Source organism: Heptranchias perlo, chromosome 34 (assembly GCF_035084215.1).
Source record: "Heptranchias perlo isolate sHepPer1 chromosome 34, sHepPer1.hap1, whole genome shotgun sequence".
NCBI classification, from domain to species: domain Eukaryota; kingdom Metazoa; phylum Chordata; class Chondrichthyes; order Hexanchiformes; family Hexanchidae; genus Heptranchias; species Heptranchias perlo.
Genome location: NC_090358.1, coordinates 15,473,810 through 15,496,522, shown reverse-complemented (window position 1 = coordinate 15,496,522; position 22,713 = coordinate 15,473,810). Strand labels below are relative to the sequence as shown.

The 22,713-nt window shown below is 39.6% G+C and overlaps 1 protein-coding gene across 3 annotated transcripts in view; it reads left to right on the top strand.

The window, feature by feature from the left end:
- Positions 1 to 22,713, top strand: part of rnf111 (ring finger protein 111) — a 128,854-nt gene that overhangs the window by 1,274 nt on the left and 104,867 nt on the right. The gene's annotated exons all lie outside the window — the stretch shown is intronic.

Sequence of the window (22,713 nt, the reverse complement as noted above, 5' to 3'; positions counted from 1 at the left end):
TAGCAGTTGCTGGGGAGGTGGGGGGAGAAGTTTGAATCCCGTCTGTAATCTCCTATAAGTCTTTTCTTTCGAAATCTTATATTTTTTTTGCATTTCGCAGTGAAAATTATAAGCGGGTTGCCTTAAGTATGTAGGTGGTGGTTGCCAGGGAGTGATGTAGGATTCTCAGCAGCAATTGAATTGTCTGTGTTGATTGATTGAGTACGCTGCAGTGTACTTCATAAAGGAGCAGAAAAGGGGAACATTCTGTGTGCATTGCTTATGTTTTCCAATTTTAGTATTTAATTAAACAAGGTTTAGTTAGCTTGGAGGATGGTCAATACAAGTTTAAATTTGGTGCTGATAGTATATGCTTCAAAGTGGTCTGTCAAGACTTGAATTGCAACATATTCGTTTATTTTTTTTGTATGTTTTTATTATTCAGATCATTTTTATCAAGTATTTATGCTTTGAAATGATGTTGCATGTATGAACATTTTAAAATATATAATTTGAAAAAAGTTTGGGATTATTAAATTATAGTTAAGTCTGAAAGAAACTACACGAGAATGGACTTCCAAGACCCTGTTAAAATTCTTGATAGTGTAATGCAGTTAATGTTTATAAGCTTAACTTGTAGTAGCTAATGCTTAATATAAGATTGTTGTAAAGCTAGGTTTTTATTTGTGTACACTAACTGCTAAGGTAAAAAAATAAAGTATCTCTATACTGTTGTGTATAATTATCAGTTAGTTTATGCTACGTATGATTTAGTTCTGAATGTGCAGTACACAAATTTTTGCATGAACATACTAACTCTTAACCTCTCTTCTGGAGCAGTCACTCATGCTGAGATACTGTCCCATGGGCCCTTCGATACTGCACCCAAGTAGTCTTTATTCATGTGTGAACCTGGACAGTGACTGTCAGCAAAGAATTCCACCATTTCAGGAACAGGGAGGGTCATCACAGTCCAAGTTGAATCCTGACCTGGCTCAATGTCCAAGTATCCATACTTTTCTGCAGGATATATAGTGGCTGATACAAAATTTCAGTTGCCTTAGCTCAAATCTAGAACTTTCTAGGTCTGCATGACACGCCACGATGTACTATGTTTATCTGTGGCCTTCAGGTAGACAATCTGTTTTAAACATTGCTGTAACAAATACTACACACACTGTTTTAAAGTCACAAAGTTTTGTGACTTTAAATCAACCAAATAATTCATATGTGAAGTAGAATTGATTCTGAAGTGTATGCTGTAGCAATCTGGTACCCATAAATAGTTAGACGTTTGCTTTTAAGAAAAATAGATTTTTTTTTCCAGTTTTTTTTACATTTCCTTCTCACATGGTTGTTTTTAACATCAACAACTTGCATTTATATAGTGCTTTAATGTCGACAATGCCCCAAAGCACTTCACAGAGGCGTAATGAAAAAAATGTTTGCACGCAGACAAGCTCTGATATAAATCTATACTCAAGCTAACAAATGTTACTGATTCTTTTTTATTATAATTTGTCCATCACTGAACTTTTGTGAGATTCCTGAACAAAAACTGAAAATGCACAGCCGTTCCGTCGGTTAACATTTCAGGTTCGATTTTTCATTAGAGCTGGTTTCTGACAGAGACCTCTCCCAAAACATTGACCTATCTTTCCAGTTGCTGACAGACATGCTGTGTTTACAGCATTTCCTGCTTTTATTTGATTTCCAGCAGTTGCTTTTTATTATCTTTGTATGATATTCAAGTTTCTCCTCTGAAAATAAGACTGTTTAGTTTTGATTTATTAATTTACAGTGGGCTAGAATTGATTTGAGTACCAGAGCTAAATAAGCCAGTCCCTGTTTTAACACTTGTCAGTGAAAGGGGATTTTCATAGGATTTTGGTTTGTTTGACGAGCATGGTCATAGATTCCAGTTATGGTAGGCAGTAGGCCTATTGCTGACTAGTCAGACTCAACTGGTTGAAAATAACAATTATAGATAGTTTTTGGTTTTCACACTTGATTATTTGCATACATGTGAATTTGTGTCTTTTAACATCATCACATATGAAGGATCCTGAATGTGTACCTAATGATGCAGTAAAAATGGCACCCAAAGCATGGGGAAGAGTCAGAGCAGCAGTCACTGCCAGCCAGATAGCAGTAGTTCTCCATTAGTGCAATAGCATCAAACTTCTTTTATTTGACTGCATTTTATTACTGGTTTGAATAATCAATTGTTCGGTCTGAGGAGAGGTTGAACAGTCAACTTCGATAAATTAATATTTGTGTCAGCTCTAGTAAACAGTGACTGAAATAGTGTAGACACAACCAGTATCTTGCTCTTCCACCTATTGCAGAACTGTTCGGATTTTCTACCAAAGTTGAATGTAATTAGGAGCCATCAGGCAGTCACTCTTAAAATTAGATTGTTGTTGTACAAATTAATGGTGATGGGTGGGTGTTTGCAAGTCTGTGCTTACAGTATAGAAATGAATGAACTATCTTGTGCATGCTTGAGCTTCTAAAGTTAAAAGGCAAAGAGGGTTGTTGGTTTTTTTTCAGGCCTTGATGTACATAATATTTCTGGTGACCAAGAATTAATTTATTTGTTCATTAAATACATTGAAAGTCAGGGTATTAAAGCAGTGCGATGAATTTTCTGTAGTTGGTGAGAAGTGACGTAATGTTGAAATCTGTAATTTTGCTACAAGTAAAAATGTATTTAGTGTAACATTATAAAAGATGCATCTTTAGTAATGGCACTCATTAAAGAAAAGTTGAAACCATGTACATTTTTCATTCACACAGGAATGCTTGTGCAGTTTTCAAAGGTTTAAATCAAAATAATTGATCTGTTTTTTATAAAAAAAGATGGGCGGGGGGGGTGCAACACATCTTAAGCTTGAGTACATTTGGAGGATAATTATAGATTCAATATATGAACATACGAATTAAGAGCAGGAGTCGGCCATTCAACCCCTCGAGCCTGCTCTGCCATTTGATAAGATCATGGCTGATCTGATTGTGACCTCAACCCTACTTTCCCATCTACCTACTATAACCTTTGACTCCCTTGTTAATCAGGAATTGTTTTGAAGGCTTCGTTTTGAAATAATTTTTATTTAGAAATCTTTATGAAAATTTCTACATAATGACTTGGTCAGTTTACTTCATCATTAGTCATTCGTCTTGTGTTTTTCTACTTGTTTTACTCTAATGATTCATCAATCATATTATAAAAAACCTTTCTCCTAAGTCACATTCCACCAAAATAATTCAATCCAATCTCGTTTCAGCAAAAAAATGAGACTTGGCCACGTCAACATGGAATCTGGCACATTCTGCATGCTCCATGAATGGCTCTAATCTTGGGGACATCCTCCCTGATGCTTCAAGGCCCAGCTGAGGGTGGATATTCTGAGTCAAACAACCGCACCGCAATTCCCACAAGCTACCACGCATCCCTGTGTCCATGCTGAATGCTATTTGTGCCATGAGACTCTGCTCAATCCATTTTCGTTCTCCTTATAAGGCCTACTCCTCCCATTCTCACACCCTTAACTTTAGGCCTCCTATCCCTTGCGCCTCTCAGTTTTAGGTCTTGTTGCAGCTTTAACTTTCTCTCTCGACCACGCCCCCACCCCTTTGCTGTTTGCTCCTGTGCTATCCTCAACTTTTAATGCTGTTAAAGGCCAAGAACTACAAAGGTAAATGTAATTTTGTACAAATAGACCTATTAAAGCATTAGAAGGAATCGCAAAATAAAGATAATTACACTTAATACAAAAATAAACTGAAGCTTACATGCCAAATATTAAAAAAGGTATAATTTTATGGTATGGAAAGCATTAAATACAGATAAAATATGTTCAGTATTCTCAAACACCATGAAAAATGAGCCAGTGCTATTAAAATATCATATTGCATTATTTCCTTTCTTTTTGGCAATGAATACCTTGGAACCTGTCAGACTTCTGAAAAGAACATAGTCTGTCTACAATGATGATCTGATGTCCACCCCAACAGCAAATCCCAGTGAAACTTGTTAATTGAGCCTCATTTTGAGTAACTGTGTTTTATGCACAGGTAATTTCTTCCAAAGAAAACATAGGGTTGTCCAGGCAGTTGTTATATTCGAATGTGGTTGCAAGGCATGAGCCACTCATTCCTTGTAGCCATATCAAATTATGACAACTGTCCTGATGATTCTTTTCAATGTCTTAATATGTGTCTGAAAGCTTATATTCTACCTCTTCTCCTAATAATCCTTGTGCAGTGGCCTGAGGCTTGAAGAGTAGGAATGACACTTGTCAGACTAGTGCTGTTAAAGGTTAAAGGAATAATAATAGCTCGTGTTTATAAACATTTCAGGTTTACTTACCATGTTTACAGAGAAATACACAATATTAGGCTGATTTCTTTGATCAAGGGGCATATAGGAATAATTAAGGTATCCATTCAACTATGCATGGAATGGTTAATCCAGATACACTGCCACCTCAGGAGTCAGTTAAGTGTAAATCATCCTTTTATTGCGGAGACTGATGTGAACTGGAATTACCTTACAGTCATGAATCTGCATCAGTTTCATGTATCAGGCGACCTGTTAGCCCTATATGTGGTAACTGCAGATAACTGTCTTTATTCTATGGTTATTCTACTATCCTATACGTATTTCCGCTATTTTACAAGGGCATTTTGAAACCAATTTTTCAATTCTGTACAAATATGTACAGGAAGATGAGATATTATTCTCAATGTTGTCATTTTGGGCAAAGTGTACCAAAAATGTCAGAAGGGCTACTATAGTTCCACGGTGTCCCTGTCTCATTACATTTCTGAAAATGTAATGTAATATTTTAAGATCCAAAAGCCTTGGCATAATTGCTAATCAAGGGGTTGTCCAAACTATGCTCCATGGGCTTTGTGTGGCCCATGAGTCCTAACAATCCAGCCATGAAGCACGCACAATACTATACCAGTTGAGCTTATATTTCTACTGGCTTGTCTTGTTTTAAATTTCATGGGCATGCAGGTTTGGATTCTTAGTGCTGGGAAAATTCTAAATTAGCAGAAAGATCTGTTAGCAACTTGAAGTATATGCACATGAATGTGATCATTGATTTCAGCTTTAAATGTTACATGCCAGGCTCCATGATATGTACTAATTGGCTCACAAAGATGACAAAGCCTGGACACTCTGTTAAAATATGATAGTATAGCAACATTACACAATATTACTGACTGAAACCATTAATAACTGATCTATAAAAGGAAAACCAATTTTTTTTTAGAACTTCTGGAATACAACAGGAATTGTTTTGTCTTGAACTGTTAATAAATAGTACACATTTTCAAAATTTTAAGGCAAAGTATATTGAATGTTAATCCTGAACTGCTCAACACCTCCACTGCACAAAAATGCAACTGCATTCAAAGTTGTACAATTTGGTTTTAATAGTAAATGCCTGTCACAGAAAGCAAATTCTAACCCACCGCACCTTAAACCTCAAAAATGTAAGTAAAACACTTTTTCTTGTTAAACAAGAGTGTGGGTGGTTCAGCTGTCACCAAGTTCTGAAAAGGAAGTTCCAGACTACATTACTGAGCTCAAATATTTCAGAGCGTAACCTTTTTATGAAGCCCAAGTTTGTACTATTCTAGTACTTCTTGCACATCACTAGACACGATACAAAAGACAATATGCTATCTCATAGCCGAGCTTTCTTACCTCTTGGCAGTCTCTCTTCTTCTCCCTTCCCTTCTCTCCTCCCCCCCCCCGACCAATCCGTCCGTACATCTCTATTTTATCAATTGTACTGTAGTCAGTGATCCTCTGAACTTTCTTCCTGTCGTAGCTGATTAGCTGCAAATATGCGATCCTAAATTCTCACTGAAATCAGCAGTCATGCATAATTTCCCGGGACCTCAAAACAGTGGAGCTCTTTGCCCCTCTTGGCTTCCTTTTTCCAACAATCTTCAGGCACTTGAAATGCAACTTAGCATCACATAATTTATCTTGTTTTTTTTTTACTATTTTCAACCTTATTATTGTCCTGAAAAGACAAGGCTCATAGTGCAGGACACCAATAAGGTTGAACACCATAAAATAGGTTACTCGTTATCTATTCAAATAGGTTGGAACAAAGTACTTTTCGGACTATATGAACCTGTACTGTGGTCGTGCACTTTTTCTTTTTGTAGTTATGTTTCGCATGGAATTTCAGTGCGGTTCAGCAAATCTGTACAATAATCATACAGCATATGAAGCATTAATGCTGCACCACATCTGCAGTGAGTGCAGTATGATTGTTAGCCATTGACATTTCAGGTGTGGGCAAAGTATTGAACTTTTGATGGGCATACAAGTTTGAAAAAGTTGTCTGTATAACCGAAGATTCTTTGACTTGGGTAATATATTTTGACAACCCTGTCATAGAGATAGCTCTGACTTGAATCTATTTTACAAGTGAAGTCACTGCCTGGTTGAAAATGACACTGAACATTCACCCACTTAGTCTAGCAGTCTTTACAGGTAAGAACCAGTATGTATTGAGTAACATTAATGCATCTTTATTCGTTAGGTGTAGTCCATACCTGTTCAACAGATTAATTGCATCCATTGAGAAATGTTTTTCATTTCAGATTAGAAAGAATACAAGAAAAAACATGTAATCTCATAGGCAGTCTTTCTCACCTCTTTCCCCCTATTTTTCTTTTCTCTCTCTATCTCTCTCACACACACACACACACACACACACACACACACACACTCTTCCCCCTTTTCTATTGACAACTATGTAATACTCGGTCCTGTGTAATTATTATGTACATAGATTTGTTTTTTACTTTCAGTGACATTCAAACTATTGGATGCCCCTTGGCTAGATGATTCAAAATTGTTTTGAAATTTTGTGTAGGGAAATCAGACTTTAAAAATGGGTTGGCTCAACTTTTTATTTGGCTTTTTCATTTGTAAATAACCCTTTGACCTAAGCAGGGAAAAATTAGGTTTAAGTTATTGCACTTAGGGTGGAGTCAGTGTTGATGTGAAGCAGTTTCACATCAATTTGAAAGTGGCAGCTTAACTATGGAGTTGGGTATGATCTGATTATGAATTATTGAAGCACTGAGATCTCTCGGGGAGACCATCTTACACCACTTGGACTTGACTCAGAGGGTTGTGAATCTTTGGCATTCTCTACCCCAGAGGGCTGTGGATGCTCAGTCGCTGAATATTTACAAGGCTGAGATCGAAAAATTTTTGGACTCTAAGGGAATCAAAGGATATCGGGATCGGGTGGGAAAGTGGTGTTGAGATCGAAGATCAGCCGTGATCTCATTGAATGGCAGAGCAGGCTCGAGGGGTTGTATGGCCTATTCCTGCTTCTATTTCTTATGTTCTTATGTTTTTAGATTGTGCCGTTTATAACTCCTCTGCAGGTAAACCTGGGTTGGATCTCTTGAATACTTTATGGAATTGTTGCAGTCTTTTTTAATGTTTTGAAACAGTGAATGCTCCTCCCTGTGCTCTGAAAAGATTGAAAATTCACCAGCTGGGGAGTAAAGCCCTGCACTTGCATGTGTGCACAGAGCTCTCATGGTAGACAGTGAGTTGCAGCCTGCTTAACAACTTGAATGTCACTACTTGCACTTTGTACTTAGTGGTCTCAGTCTGCTAGTCTATTATAACCACAGCCTTCATTTGAAATTCATACTGTTTTTCAGAAGTGTGTACCACATGAGTGAAAATTATCAAATTAACAGCAATAATTAGATGGCAAAGAAGCGAATTGTTAGGTTAAAGAAGAAACTAGGAATTAAACTAGATTTTATGAATTGATGAAATGTAAAGTAATTATTAGGATATAAAGGTACTGATTCTATGTTAATTTGATAAGGCCCTTGTTAAAGCAATGGAGGATACCACGTAGAAAGTTATTGAATATGATATTCCACAAGAGAAAGTGATTGCATAAGTCCTGAGAAACACAACTCCTTCATTATAAAATGAATGTCATGTCCGATAACTTGTATTCTGTTTTATGTAAATTTTGTGTTCAAGTTTATTCTTCTGTTGAGCAATTGAGGCTTAGTCTGGTAGATGGTGATTTTTCTTGCATGGTACATTACGGAACAGCATCCCAAAATGCTTAGCAACATTTCTTTACATTGAAAATGGTGTTAGCAGGCAGTCATAGGAAAGGAAGGAGCATCTATGCGTTAATGAGAATTTCAGTGATAGTGGTGGTGAGGGGGCAGAGGCAAATGGAAATATGCAGTGGCTAGGATGTGGGATTTGAAGTTTAGCACAGAGTGAAGCAGGACACTGAGGCTGTACTCCATTGGGCTCAGCTTGAATGAGCTACTAAGGAGAGATCGAGTTGGGGGCTAAGGGACAGAGATTTTGGCAGGAGCCAAACAGGATGTCTTTGTTCTTGCTGATGTTGAGTTGAAGGAAGTTACTGCTCATTCAGGCTTGATGTTGGCTAAGCATTCAGAAAGCAGTGATAGTCAAGTGTGGCAGAGATGTAGAGCTCGGTGTTGTCTGGATAACGTGAAAGCTGACCCCCTACCTATGAATGGTGTTGCTGAAGTGGAGCATGTCGATGAGAAAAATAGGGGGGCAAGGATGGAACTTAGTTTCTTCTCATCATTAAACAATTGCAGGAGATCTGCTGGCTATATTGGGACAGGTAGGAGTGGAATCAAGCAAGTGTAGTACCACAGGCGTGGCCAATAGCGGAATGTGGAGTCATCGACAGTGTCAAAAGCGATAAAGAGGCATAATGCGCCTTGTTGCAGTCGCAAAGGATCTCATTGGTGACTTTGACCAGGACATTCTCAGTGCCATGAGCGAGCAATGGAAGAGTGGACACAGAGCTGGGTGGAGATGCCATGATCAAGGACTTGAGACAAAGCAATAAAATGTAAGATGGCCATATTTACAAATGATACCAAACTTCAGGAGGGGTGGGGCAGGCAGCAGGCTCAGATGAAGCAATCTAAGAGCAGTAGGACCTAGACAGTATTTACCACTGGGCCGATTTATGGCAGATACTTAATACAAGTACATGCAAGGTCTTACACATTGAAGACACAATGAATGGTGTTAAATTATTTGGGGAGAGGCTGAAAGATATCTGGGAGTGATCGTCGGCCTAACAGTGACCATATACAGTCATTGCATAGCAAGAATCCACAAAGCAAATAGAATACCAAACTATATTGCGAAATGAATGGAATATAAATCTGAAGCTGTATAGTGCTTTGGTCTCTAATACTGCATTCAGTTCTGGTCAAGGCACAAGGGAAACATCTAAGCCCTGCAAGTGCTGCAGAGAAGAACCATGACGCAGATCCCAAGGGTCAGAGTATAAGGGAGGGTTAGAATTGTCAGCCTTGAAAGGAGTAAATGAAATAGGATGGTATAGAGGTTTCTAAGGTACTGAGTGGAATAGAAAAGGTTAATCCTGAGCACTATTTCAATTTAAACCTCAACTGCAGGACAAAGGAACTTGGATATAAATTGTTACAGGCAAGTTTAGGACTGATGTTAGGAAGTACTTCACGCATAGAGTGATTAATATCTGGAATGGTCTTTGACTAGGGTAGTGGAGGCAAAAAAAGAGCTGTATGTCTGTCATACATATAACTCGAAAAATGACACCATTGTTTGTGTTTGAATTGCACAAATTGGCTCCACCCTCAAGCCAACTGGTTGGAGACCAAATCAACGAGTATTCCTTACAACATTGCCTATTGAGTAACCCTGGAGCATGGATTCTGAATGCAACACGTTTTTAATTCTTTATGAATTACAAGAATCATTATCAAACTAAAACTAGATAAAAATGCTCCACTTTTGTTACAGTGCCCTCTACTCTGCCTCTGTAGTTGTCAAACTTCTGCATGAGGACCCTGCTTTTAATATTGGTACGCTAATGAGCAATGGGTATTCGTTATCCTAAATATAGTTGGACATTCAAAGGGAAACAGTGCTATCATAAGCAGGAAATAGGTTTTATTAGTAAATAAAAATAATTTATTAGCATCACAAATAACATACTAGTAAGTCAACAAATGCAAAAAGGAATCAGAAGTTGACTACAAATAGGCTAAAATCTAGCTTCACTGACGCACCAATATTCTTTGGGATCCTCTGAAGTTACTTCATGGACCCCAGTTTGAAAATCCATGCTCCATCTCAACAATGCTTCACCCAATCTAAGAAGAGCACCCCTGCTTCACCAGTGTAACATTTTTCCATTTCCTACAGTAATCATGATGGCCCCTCTGAGTGAGATTGCCTTGTATGCCAAATTAGTAATTTGTTTTGTGCGTCCATGCCCACTAGCAGCTGGGTGAGACAGCCAAATTAATTTCATATAGGGCCCTTGCAGACAGAGGAGATTTGCATTCCATCGGTCCTTGCTGGATTTAACCAGAATTCTATTTTTATCAATGTTTCATTGACTTGTCCAAGACCTACACTTGAACAATAAAAGAATTCTGAGACTTCCAGAGAATATGAAGATTTCCAATTTTAGGAAAACAGTACTAAAATTAACTCTTGTTGCCACTGTTCTTTGATAACATTTTGCAACTCTGCTTTTTGCAGCTATGTGTATTTATTCTTATTCCACCTTTCAGATCTGTAATTTTAAGTGTGTTTTATAGCTTGTCACTAAAAATGAGCTATAACAAAATGTTTTTGCAAATACATATTTAGGCTTTACAAATTTCCTGTGTTTTCCAGTATACAAATTTACAACCAATGAATTAGTTTTCAAGTACAGTCACTATTGTTTTGTTGGTGAACCCATTTGTGCACAGCAAGATCCCACAAATAGTAATGGGATGAATGACCATTTAATTTGTTTTGGTGGTGTTGGTTGCAGGAATAACTGTGCAGGACACCAGGAGAATTCCCCAGCTGTTTTTCAGATAGTGTCATTAGATTTTTTTTACATCCACCTGAGAAGGCAGAATTGGTGTTGATTTAACATCTCGGCAGAAAAATGGTGCCTCCAACAATGGTGTGTGCTCAAGTCTTGGAGTGGGACTTGAACCCACAATCTTCTGACTCAAAGGCAGAAATACAACCATTGAGCCAAACTGGCAATTTGAAATAAAAGATGTGAAGGCATTTGTAATTTCTGGGCTATTCATCTTAAATTGTGGCATGTTAGAAAATAAGTCTGTTAATGGATTCATTTAATTGTGTCTGGGCAAAGGGGAAAAAAACACGCAATCCTGAAGATTGACTGATGAAACTGAAACATTGTTTATATTTGCAAATGGGGCACTTTGTCGCTGGCGGAGAAGGTTGGTTAGAGAGTTCCTGTTATTCAGCATCTGTTTGTTGTGTTAATTGTAGCAATTTTAGTCCATTTTGGAAAAAGTAAAATTCTGCCATTTCGATGAGTTTCATCGATTCTGACTAGATTCAACGTGATGTTCCAACTTCTTGTTACTCTCATGAAATAGTTTACATATCTCTTATCTGAAATTTTAAATTTGAGTGAGAAGGGGGAAGAGGGACCTTCATTTAGCAACTTATTTTCTCTGTGAACATTTTTTTGCCCCTTCCCTCCTGCTGGCAAAGCAGTTCAAGGGTATAAACAAGCTGGTTTCAGTTGGAGGTGATGCCTTCCAATTGCTAAGACTTGCATTTTGGCTGAGTCGAAGCATCAATAAGATCACCTTTCCACCCTTTTTTAAGGCTTCATTCTCAATGTTCATGGGCCAAAAAAGTCCTGATTGAGTATAATAAATAAATCAGCAACTCCTAACAAATCATTGTGGCTGCACAAAAGTACACGTAGCAAAATAAGCAAGTACTAAGCAGCAAAAAAAATTAGCAATGTCAAAGCTGCAAATACCAAAGAACTACCAATGAAGAAACAGCAAGTCACACAAAACCAACCAATGAAATCACTCAACATTTTCAAAATTATTTCAGCAGCCACCTTAAGTTTCTCATGGAGGCCATGCATGTAAAAAAAAAATAGATTTGAAATAACAGACATAAAAAAAATTATGCACAGCAAAATGAAACCATTTAATTCCCTACACTTTGTTAGATCTCATTCAAAGAATCTTCTACTGCAGAGACTTATCCTCCAAGAAGCATGGGCCTGGAGATTTTTACTTCCTAACACATTCTTCAAGTGAACATTGTTGCCCATTCTTCTTGTCTTGACATTGGGCCTGATCACGCACGCATAGACTCAGCAGTTTACACAGATATGATTGGATCCAATTTCAGTGAGATCTGTTATTTCTAATTAAAAACCAGTTTAAAATCAGGCCCCATTCAAATTTGCAGCACCACCTGAAATTTGCGTATATATGATCATGCCTTTTTTTGCTCTGATTTTCCTGGGAGCCATTGTTTTCTTTTGTCAGAAAATATTTTCGAAACTGAAAATAAATAGGTACATCGTAGTTTTACTATGCTTCTGTTTTTTGTCCTTTGTGGTTTAAACGGGGCTTGATCATGCAGTCTTTATGCATGCACAATTGAGCCTTATTTTCATTGCACAGTATGTTTTCAACTTATAATTAATTTCAGCCAGTTTTTCTCAAGTTTGTTTTGTGTTTTTAATAGCTTGTTTTCATTGTTTGGAGTGGCGGCTCTTCTAGTGCACTTTATAGATAAATGGCCCTTGTACATTAATAGAAGAAAGAAAGAACTTGCATTTATGTAAGCGCCTTTCACGTCCTCGGGATGTCCAAAGTGCATCACAGCCAGTGACTTACTTTTGAGCTATTTAAAACTATTTAATTTGGTTATGTAAGCACATTATAAATAATTTTCCCAACTCTAATCTCATGAACTTTACACAGCCTCAACATTGCCCTGCTGTGCTTTAGCACAATGTGCCCTCCAAATTCCCCCATAGTTCAGCCAACCAAATTACTCCTAAATACCAAATCTCACTCCCCTTCTTTCCTTACTGCCACCACTGCAACAATGTAAACCGGAGATTCACAGTGTTTCTTCAAAATCTGAATTTGAAATTAATTTCATGTGACTCAAACTCGAGTGTTTTTTTGGGTCAAAAGTAGTGATATTAACTATGGCTAGCAGCTGTTGAATTTTGTTGATGAGAGAGTATAAGATCAAACCTTGGCCCTGTGATGCGGTTTTGGAATTGTCATCTTTTACTCTTGAGATTTTCTATGCCAGGTTAGCATTGGATGGAATTAGTTTGCAAAGAGGCAATCAGGCTCCAAGCTGGATGGATATTTGATGGCCGTTCCATATGACCGTTGATAACTAGCAGCCACTATTTAAATGTAAATCATGTAACAAATCAGTTCTTGGTTTCCCAGCAGAAAATGTGTTCTTCCCATTTTTTCTTTGCCTTCTGTTCTCTGAAACAGTATACAATCTTTAATAGATTTTTAAAATACATTATAAACATTTTCCCTTGCAATTGTCCCATGTCATGTGTTCCTGATGTAAGTCAAATCATCGAGCGTAGAAGATGACAATAGTGAAGGCAGTTCTTGAGAAGGAAGCAAAGGCCCAACCTGGTCCTCAGTGCTCTGATAGTTCCCCTTTCAATCAGTTTAAGAGTGGGATGGTTCAGCTGCTTCTGCAGTCCCTTTAACATCTGTGCCATTGCCTTGACCTGGCTTCAAATTTCTCTTTCGGCTGCTTATCTCATCCTTGCTTGATTCTACTAATTCCCGTGTGTGTCCTGAAGCCCCCTCTGCTCCAAATTCAACTGATTCTTCTCTTTCCCCCCCACCCCCCCTACCCCCCCAAAAAAAAAATCAAGTGGCCAGGTCTCCTCTATGCCAATGTGGACTGACCCTTAAGAGCTTCGCTATCTCTTTACAAGATCTCCCAACCTTGGAGGCCCTTGGGCAAATTATACTATTCAGTGGTGAAGAATAGACATCATGTACAAAAGTCTCAACCAAGTTTCCTTGAAAGCCTGTTGAATAAAAGTTTAAATCTATGTCAGTTACCAACGTTGTTTCCTGACCTACATTAGGTGACTGTGTATGAATCTTCTGTATTAAAAGGTTGAATTGCTTCATAGTTATGGTGTGAGAAAATAGTCCTCCACACCATAAAAGATAGGTAAAACTATTTCATAGTGTCTACAACTACCCTTTGGTACTGATAAGGTGGGGACAGGAAATTTAAAAAATAGACTGCTTGTAACTTTGTGTTGTTGCATTAGTTCTTTAATGATGAGTGGTTACATGCTAAAACGCTTCCTTTTTAGTGTTTTCTCTGTTCTTGCACCTACTCTCCATAAAGCATCAACTTATGCTTTTTGGTTTCATGATCCCAATGGCCTTTACAATGTGTTGTCCAAGTGGGCTTTCCTCGTTTGTGAACTGGACAGTACATATCAGTGGTGTATTCAAGAGTGGGGTCGTCATAGCCAAACAATTCAATTCACTGAAGTGCATTCGATAAGGTGCCACATAAAAGGTTGCTATGCAAGTTAAGGGCTCATGGGGTTGAGGGTAATATATTAGCATGGATAGAGGATTGGTTAACGGACAGGAAACAGAGAGTAGGGGTAAATGGGTTATTTTCAGGTTGGCAGGCTGTAACTAGTGGGGTGCCGCAAGGATTGGTGCTTGGGCCTCAGCTATTTACAGTCTATATTAATGACTTAGATGAAGGGACCGAGTGTGATGTATCCAAGTTTGCTGACGATACAAAGCTAGATAGGAAAGTAAGCTGTGAGGAGGACACAGTGTTTGCAAAGGGATATAGAAAGGTTAAGTGAGTGGACAAGAAGGTGGCAGATGGAGTATGATGTGGGGAAATGTGAGGTTATTCACTTTGGTAGGAAGAATAGAAAAGCAGAATATTTTTTAAATGGGGAGAAACTATTAAATGTTGGTGTTCAGAGAGATTGTGGTGTCCTTGTACAAGAAACACAGAAAGTTAACATGCAGGTGCAGCAAGCAATTAGGAAGGCAAATGGCATGTTGGCCTTTATTGCATGGGGGTTGGAGTACAAGAGTAAGGAACTCTTGCTCCAATTGTACAGGGGTTTGGTGAGGCCACACCTGGAGTCTCCTTATCTAAGGAAGGATATACTTGCCTTCGAGGCGGTCCAACGAAGGTTCACTAGATTGATTCCTGGGATGAGGAGAGTTGGAAAAGAATGGGCCTATACCCTCTGGAGTGTAGAAGAATGAGAGGTGATCTCATCAAACATATATGATTCTGAGGGGGCTTGACAGGGTAGATGCTGAGAGGTTATTTCTCCTGGCTGGAGAGTCTAGAACTAGGGGGCACAGTCTCAGGATAAGGGCTCAGCCATTTAAGACTGAGATGAGGAGCAATTTCTTCACTCAGGGTTGTGAATCTTTGAAATTCTCTACCCTAAGGGGCTGTGGATGCTCAGTTGTCAAGTATATATGAAGCTCGACTCATCGATCGACAGTTCCGACGGGCCACAGCGAAAAATCGCATAGACCTCCTCAGAAGACTAACACGGGACGCAACCAACGGAGTACCCTTCATCGTCCAGTACTTCCTCGGAGCGGAGAAACTACGCCATGTTCTCCGCAGCCTTCAACATGTCATCGATGACGACGAACACCTCGCTAAGGCCATCCCCACACCTCCACTACTCGCCTTCAAACAGCCACCCAACCTCAAACAGACCATCGTTCGCAGCAAATTACCCAGCTTTCAGGAGAACAGCGTCCACGACACCACACAACCCTGCCACGGCAACCTCTGCAAGACGTGCCAGATCATCGACACAGATACCAACATCACAGGAGAGGACACCACCCACCAGGTACATGGTTCATACTCCTGTGACTCGGCCAACATTGTCTGCCTCATACGTTGCAGGAAAGGATGCCCCGGAGCATGGTACATTGGCGAGACCACGCAGACACTGCGACAACGGATGAACGGACACCGCGCAACAATCGCCAGACAGGAGGGTTCCCTCCCAGTCGGGCAACACTTCAGCAGTCAAGGACATTCAGCCACCGATCTTCGGGTAAGCGTTCTCCAAGGCGGCCTTCGAGACACACGACAACGCAAAATCGTCGAGCAGAAATTGATAGCCAAGTTCCGCACCCATGAGGACGGCCTCAACCGGGATCTTGGGTTCATGTCACGCTACACGTAACCCCACCAGCGAATAAAAGTTATCTGTTTTTAATACAACGGGTCATTTTCTGTCTTTCTCTTCCTTTCGGATGTTTCTCCCTCTCTCTCTCTGTTTTGTGTTCTGGCCGTTTGTATATTCGGTGGTCCTGTCGGTAACACCTCTCTGTCTGAACATTTGATTGCCTTGACAACGGGCAGTTGGAACGATTATCTGTAATCACCAGGTATTGTTCTCTGAATATAAATGCGAAACGTTCAAGGATTTCCACATTTACCTGACGAAGGAGAAAGCCTCCGAAAGCTTGTGATTTTCAAATAAAATTGTTGGACTATAACCTGGTGTTGTAAGATTCTTTACATTTGTCAACCCTAGTCCATCACCGGCATCTCCAAATCAAGTATACTCAAGGCTGAGATGGATAGATTTTTGTACTCTAGGGGAATGAAGGGATATGGGGATCAGGCCGGAAAGTGGAGTTGAGATCGAAGATCATCCATGATCTTATTGAATGGCGGAGCAGACTTGAGGGGCCGTATCGTCTACTCCTGCTCCTATTTATATCCAGCAGAAGTCACTGAATAAATGTTAGGAGTAGGAGCCTTGATACTTTTTCTTCTCTGCCCCATCCCAACCTTGGCAAATTATAGTATTCTGGGTGAGATCAGCTAATCCAGCACTAGTCTGTATGGCTTTGTGCAATATCATGCAGTGCAGTTAATGATTTAATTATTGGAAGACCTATTAATGAAGTGTAAGATTTAAAAAAAAAGAAACAGGTGGATTGCTCGTTTGAAGGACAGGAACTTTTTTTAACCACTGTTTTCTAGTCCTAAGTCAGTAATCCTTTTGTCTTCAGTGATGAGCTGGTTTTTGCTTTATTACTTATTACTAGTTTAGTACATGCAGTGAACCATTGTGACGAACTACGGCCCTGAAGGCTGTGTTTCCAATCATGGCATAGTGTTGAAAGCTTGAACATCTGTTGGATTTCAGGTTGGCAAATTTCAAGTGGCAATACTGGGAGACAGTAACAGAGTAACAGACTAAAACCATGTGGTTTACTTGCACAAAACACTGGTAAGCTTCCCACTGCTTTTCATGCCAGGACCCTCTCACTCGTAAGTCTTAGTCCCTAGTGACAGGCCAACTCCCTCAGTCCCATAAATGAACCAGGCTGACTGGTAAATCAACAATAGTCAGTGGGAGTACTGCAGATCTTCAGAATATCCAGTCTACAACGGAGGGACCAATGACACGCTCCTGCGCACCAGCAGCACGACAGGTGCTGGCTTGCAGTATTATCTGAGGCCTGCTGCGTTCCCATGACGCAGTGTGGAATAATGTGTTGGAGAAGTGCTTGTGGTGCTGAGAAGGCATACAAGTTATAAAGAAGTCTCATTATGGCCTCAGGTTTGTGCAGAATTATTTAAAAGAGTACAATGCACCATTATATTTGTGATAGTCTTGCTTTTTTTCCCTTTAACACTCATTTCGAATGAGAGCAAGTGATGCTCTTTCAACATAGAAGTTCTTAAAGTGCTAAAACCTTATTAAAAAATTCTCAAGTTTACTGTATATTTTCAGTACAACGTTGCTGTAACAGATTTCCCCCCATATTTTTGATATCGATTTTCCAAATTTCAGAAAAATTGTGGGGGGGGGGAAGCAAATTTATTTGTTTTTGCAGTTCTTTGAATACAGTGTTTAATGCTTTCGTTGATACAAGATGCACGAAGTGTGCTGGCGATCAACGGGCTTCAGATCATATGTTCAGACTTTAACACACTTATCTATCAGTGACCAGGTTCAGCTGCTTCAACTTCCAGCAGTCAGCAGGGTGCCAGTTGCAGAACTTTACCATATGGAACAAGTGAACCTGCAAGCAAATTGCCAAAAATTCAGCATTTTCCTCAACTATTATGCTTATTGCTGGCTGTAACTGTAGTATCAGCTACTGTACTGCCGACAGATCAAACAGCTGCCTAATGGATTGGTCAGTGTGGCCTGCATGTTCATTCTCTTTCCCACTGAATAGCTTGACACAGCAGACTGATGTTATTGCACTGCTGCCCTTACAAAAGTGCAAGAGGTCATTGATGGCTGTCCTATGCCCAAACTGAAGTCCATCCCAGGTATGAATGATCATGTTTGTGTTATGGTGATTTAATGTGTGTGAAGCCCTTGGAAGACGCGAGTGTGGTAAGACTTTCTGTTGTAAGTTGCAGCTTGCTGCTCTCCTCGCAATCACCTCATCTCATCTAGCTGCATATCCACTTTGCAGTCATGTAGGTGGTCAGGGTCTGCACCGCTCCATCATTTGTCCACAGACTTGTGTTTCGTGCCTCAACATTGGGTTGCTTTTAGCCTCCCACTTTTTGGCCTCTTTCTACTTTGACTCCCCAGAATAAGTAGAATTTATTTAAATTAGCTAACCTTCTTTTGTAGTGTGAAAGGTTAGCTGTTTGTCCTGCAGGCATTGTCCATGTCCTATGCATTGGGAGTTGCTGCACAGCTCGGACTACACTGTTGACCCCAGAGAGTTGACAGTTCCAGTCTTCTGTTGACAAATGTATCAACTTGGAATCATTTCAATTTCACAGAAACTTTGCTTACCATCTCCCTTCTCAGCCCTCCCTCGCCATTTGCGACATTTGGCCACTAGGCAACTGACAAGCATGAACCTGCTAGTTACTCATACTCCAACTGGATTCTTTTTGAAAGTGGGTGTGCTCAGAACTGTCCTTGTATCTGGTTTGTTTGCATAAACAAACTGGTGGTTCAGCTTTATAACTTCAAAGCACACTTTCAGATATTTCACCATATTCATAGCAGTTCCTGTTATCAGACTTGTTTAACTCTTGAATTGCTAAATGTGCTGAAGTACCATAGTTTTTGAATCAAATGCTTTAAGAATTTTAATGAGATTGGATTTCTGTTTCTTTGTCAAAAATTCTTTGATTTATCTATGTTGCTGTTAAAGTGTGCTGCTGAGCTGTATAAGCCAGGAGGATCACCTTTGCAATTCCACGTTTGTACTGAGTGGGTTGATATCACCCAGAACGGTAATGTTGGTGGAGTCAGAACTGGTCTTGTTGTTCTCAGGCTAGGTAAGTGGAAAAGAAAATAAGCCAGCGGTCCCAATTTCTGATTGCTACTTCTTGACTCCTGCTGGAAAGCGTAATGTTGAGTAAGGATAGGCCCAGGTTCAGTGTAATGTGCTTTTATGGCTATTTTAAAAATCTATATATGTTAAAACTCTTGCATAGGATGCTCACTTCTTGTCCACAAACCTTACTTTCCGTTATCACAATTTTTGGTCATGCTTTTATGTCAACATTTGCCATTGTAAATTGCTGTCTACGTTCCCTATTCATTTGTACAATGTCAAGTGTCACAGTGTAGTTGCAGGTTCTGGCCATTGGGTGGTTCTGTTTCTGAGCAAGTTTTTGAAGTCTCTCTTCCCAACTTGATTGTCATCTTGTCTGTGCGTGCGTCAACTGACCATAGACAATGCTACATTGATGGATTTCAGAGTCTAGCACATAGTGCCTCAAAGAGAATTGGGGGAGGGGTAGAATTCTCAAAAAAGGAATGAAATGGGATTATCCAGATTAATTGTAGCCACTGTCATAAATTTAACATTCCGCCATTACATTTAGGGTTGTTTTGAATTTTCAGTGATGCTAAATCCATTGAAGCTTCAGGATCCCCTCTCAACTTTGAATAATTTTACTGAAGCTGGTGTTCTGAGTGTTTTTTAGATGTAAGGAATCTTACAACACCAGGTTATAGTCCAACAGTTTTATTTGAAAATCACCAAGCTTTCGGAGGCTTTCTCCTTCGTCAGGTGAATAAAACTGTTGGACTATAACCTGGTGTTGTAAGATTCCTTACATTTGTCAACCCCAGTCCATCACCGGCATCTCCACATCATGTTTTTTAGATGACATACAGATACATTATAATTGTCGTCAGCTAATTTTCAACTTTGTATTTCATGTACAATTTTATTTTTAAAATCCTTTGTTAATAGGATTTTTTTGTAGCATACAAATTAGTAACACATCTTTATATTTTTGAGTTTGTTGTGACATATGATCAAATATTTAGCAGTTTCTAAAACTTGTAGTGCACATTTGCAGTAAGATGATTCTATTCACAATTAAACTAAGTGCCAGCTTGGCTTAGTGTTAGCACTCTTGCCTCTGAATTAGGAGGTTGAGGGATTAGGTCCCACTCCAGAATTAGTATGCACGTAATCTAGGCTGACACTTCAGTGCAGTACTGAGGGAGTGCTGCATTGCCGGAAGTGCCATCTTTTAGGTGGGACATTAAACTTAAAGCAGGAAGCTCTACCAGTGTCCAGTGTTCCCTCCTTAAAAAGTCATTTAACTCTTTTGCTGTTCATGGGACCTTGCTGCTGGGTTTGCATACAAAACAACGGTGACTACACTTCAAAGAAAGTATCTTGTTGACTGAAGTACTTTGGGACATCCTGAGAATGTGAAAGGCGCTATACATTTGCAGATTCTTTCTTTACAAGAACATTAATACAAAGTTACCGCTTTTGATGAAATTTGAAAAGTTTGTTACAATCTAAGCTTATTTATTTTTATACAGTTTGTGTAATGATAGCTTCCATATGGACATTTCAGGCAAGCTGTGAGCAAGGCAATGGCTTGCACCAATGAGCTCTACTGTTATGCCAGTGTGTTTGCCTCCATGGCAAACTCAATACAACTGCAGTGCTAATTCTACTTAGTGTTTTTAATAAATTGTAACAGAATTTGTTAAAATTGATCAATATTTGTTGTAAATTGTTGTAAATGAGTTTAGTAGTAATATGATATTGTCACATTATTGTCACTGCATTTATGAAGAAGGTGAACCTTCATAGTGGTATTTGTTTTTGATAGGCCTTATTGAACTTGCAGCTTCAGGGCCCACAGATACAAAATATAATTTTAAAAAATCGTTACAAGTTAAAGGAAGACTTGCATTTATTTAGTGCCTTTTGCAACCTCATGATGTCCAAAGCGCTTTACAGCCAATGACTTACATAGAAACATAGAAAATTTACGGCACAGAAGGAGGCCATTCGGCCCATCACGTCCGTGTGGGTTGAAAAAGAGCTACCCAGCCTATTCCCACTTTCCAGCACTTGGTCCGTAACCTTGTAGGTTATGACACTTCATGCATATCCAATTACTTTTTAAATGTAATGAAGGTTTCTTGCCACTACCACCCTTTCAGGTAGTGAGTTCCAGACCCCTACCACCCTCTAGGTGAAAAAATATTTCCTCAGCTCCCCTCTAATCCTTCTACCAATTATTTTAAATCTACGCCCCCCTGGTTATTAACCTCTCTGCTAAGGGAAATAGGTCCTTCCAGGCCCCTCCTAATTTTATACACCTCAATTAAATCACCCCTCAGCCTCCTCTGTTGCAAAGAAAACAAACTCAGCCTATCCAGTCTTTCCTCGTAGCTAAAATTCTCCAGTCCTGGCAACATCCTCGTAAATCTTCTCTGTACCCTCTCTAGTGTAATCACATGTTTTCTGTAATGTGGTGACCAGAACTGTATGTAGTACTCAAGCTGTGGCCTAACTAGTCTTTCATATAGTTCCAGCATAACCTCCCTGCTCTTATATTCTACGCCTTGGCTAATAAAGGAAAGTATACCATATGCCGCCTTAACCACCTTCTCTACCTGTCCTGCTACCTTCAGGGATCTGTGGACATGCACTCCAAGGTCCCTCTCTTCCTCTACACCTTAGTATTCCCCCATTTATTGTGTATTCCCTTGCCTTGTTTGATCTCTCCAAATGCATTACCTCACACTTCTCTGGATTGAATTCCATTTGCCATTTTTCTGCCCACCTGACCAGTCCATTGATATCTTCCTGCAGTCCACAGCTTTCCTCCTCACTATCAACCGTATGGCCAATTTTTGTATCATCTGCAAACTTCATTATCATGCCCCCTACCTTTAAGTCTAAATCATGAATATATACCACAAAAAGCAAGGGACCTAGTACTGAGCTCTGTGGAACCCCACTGGAAACAGCCTTCCAGTTACAAAAACACTTGTTGACCAATTACGCTTTGCTTCCTGCCACTGACCCAATTTTGGATGCAATTTGCCACTTTCCCTTGGATCCCATAGGCTTTCACTTTTTTGACCAGCCTGCCGTGTGGGACCTTGTCAAAAGCCTTGCTAAAATCCATGTAGACTACATCAAACGCACTACCCTCATCGACCCTCCTTGTTACCGCCTCAAAAAATTCAATCAAGTTCGTCAGACACAACCTTCCCTTAACAAATCCATGTTGACTGTCCTTGATGAATCCACGCCTTTCTAAATGACAGTTTATACTGTCTCTCAGAATTGATTCCAGTAATTTGCCCACTACCGAGGTTAGACTGACTGGCCTGTAATTACGAGGTCTATCCTTTTCTCTCCTTTTAAACAACGGTACAATGTTAGCAGTCTTCCAATCCTCCAGCACCACGCCTGTAGTCAGGGAGGATTGGAAAATGATGCTCAGAGCCTCCGCTATTTCCTCCCTTGCTTCTTTCAACAACCTGGGATACATTTCATCCGGGCCCGGCGATTTATCTACTT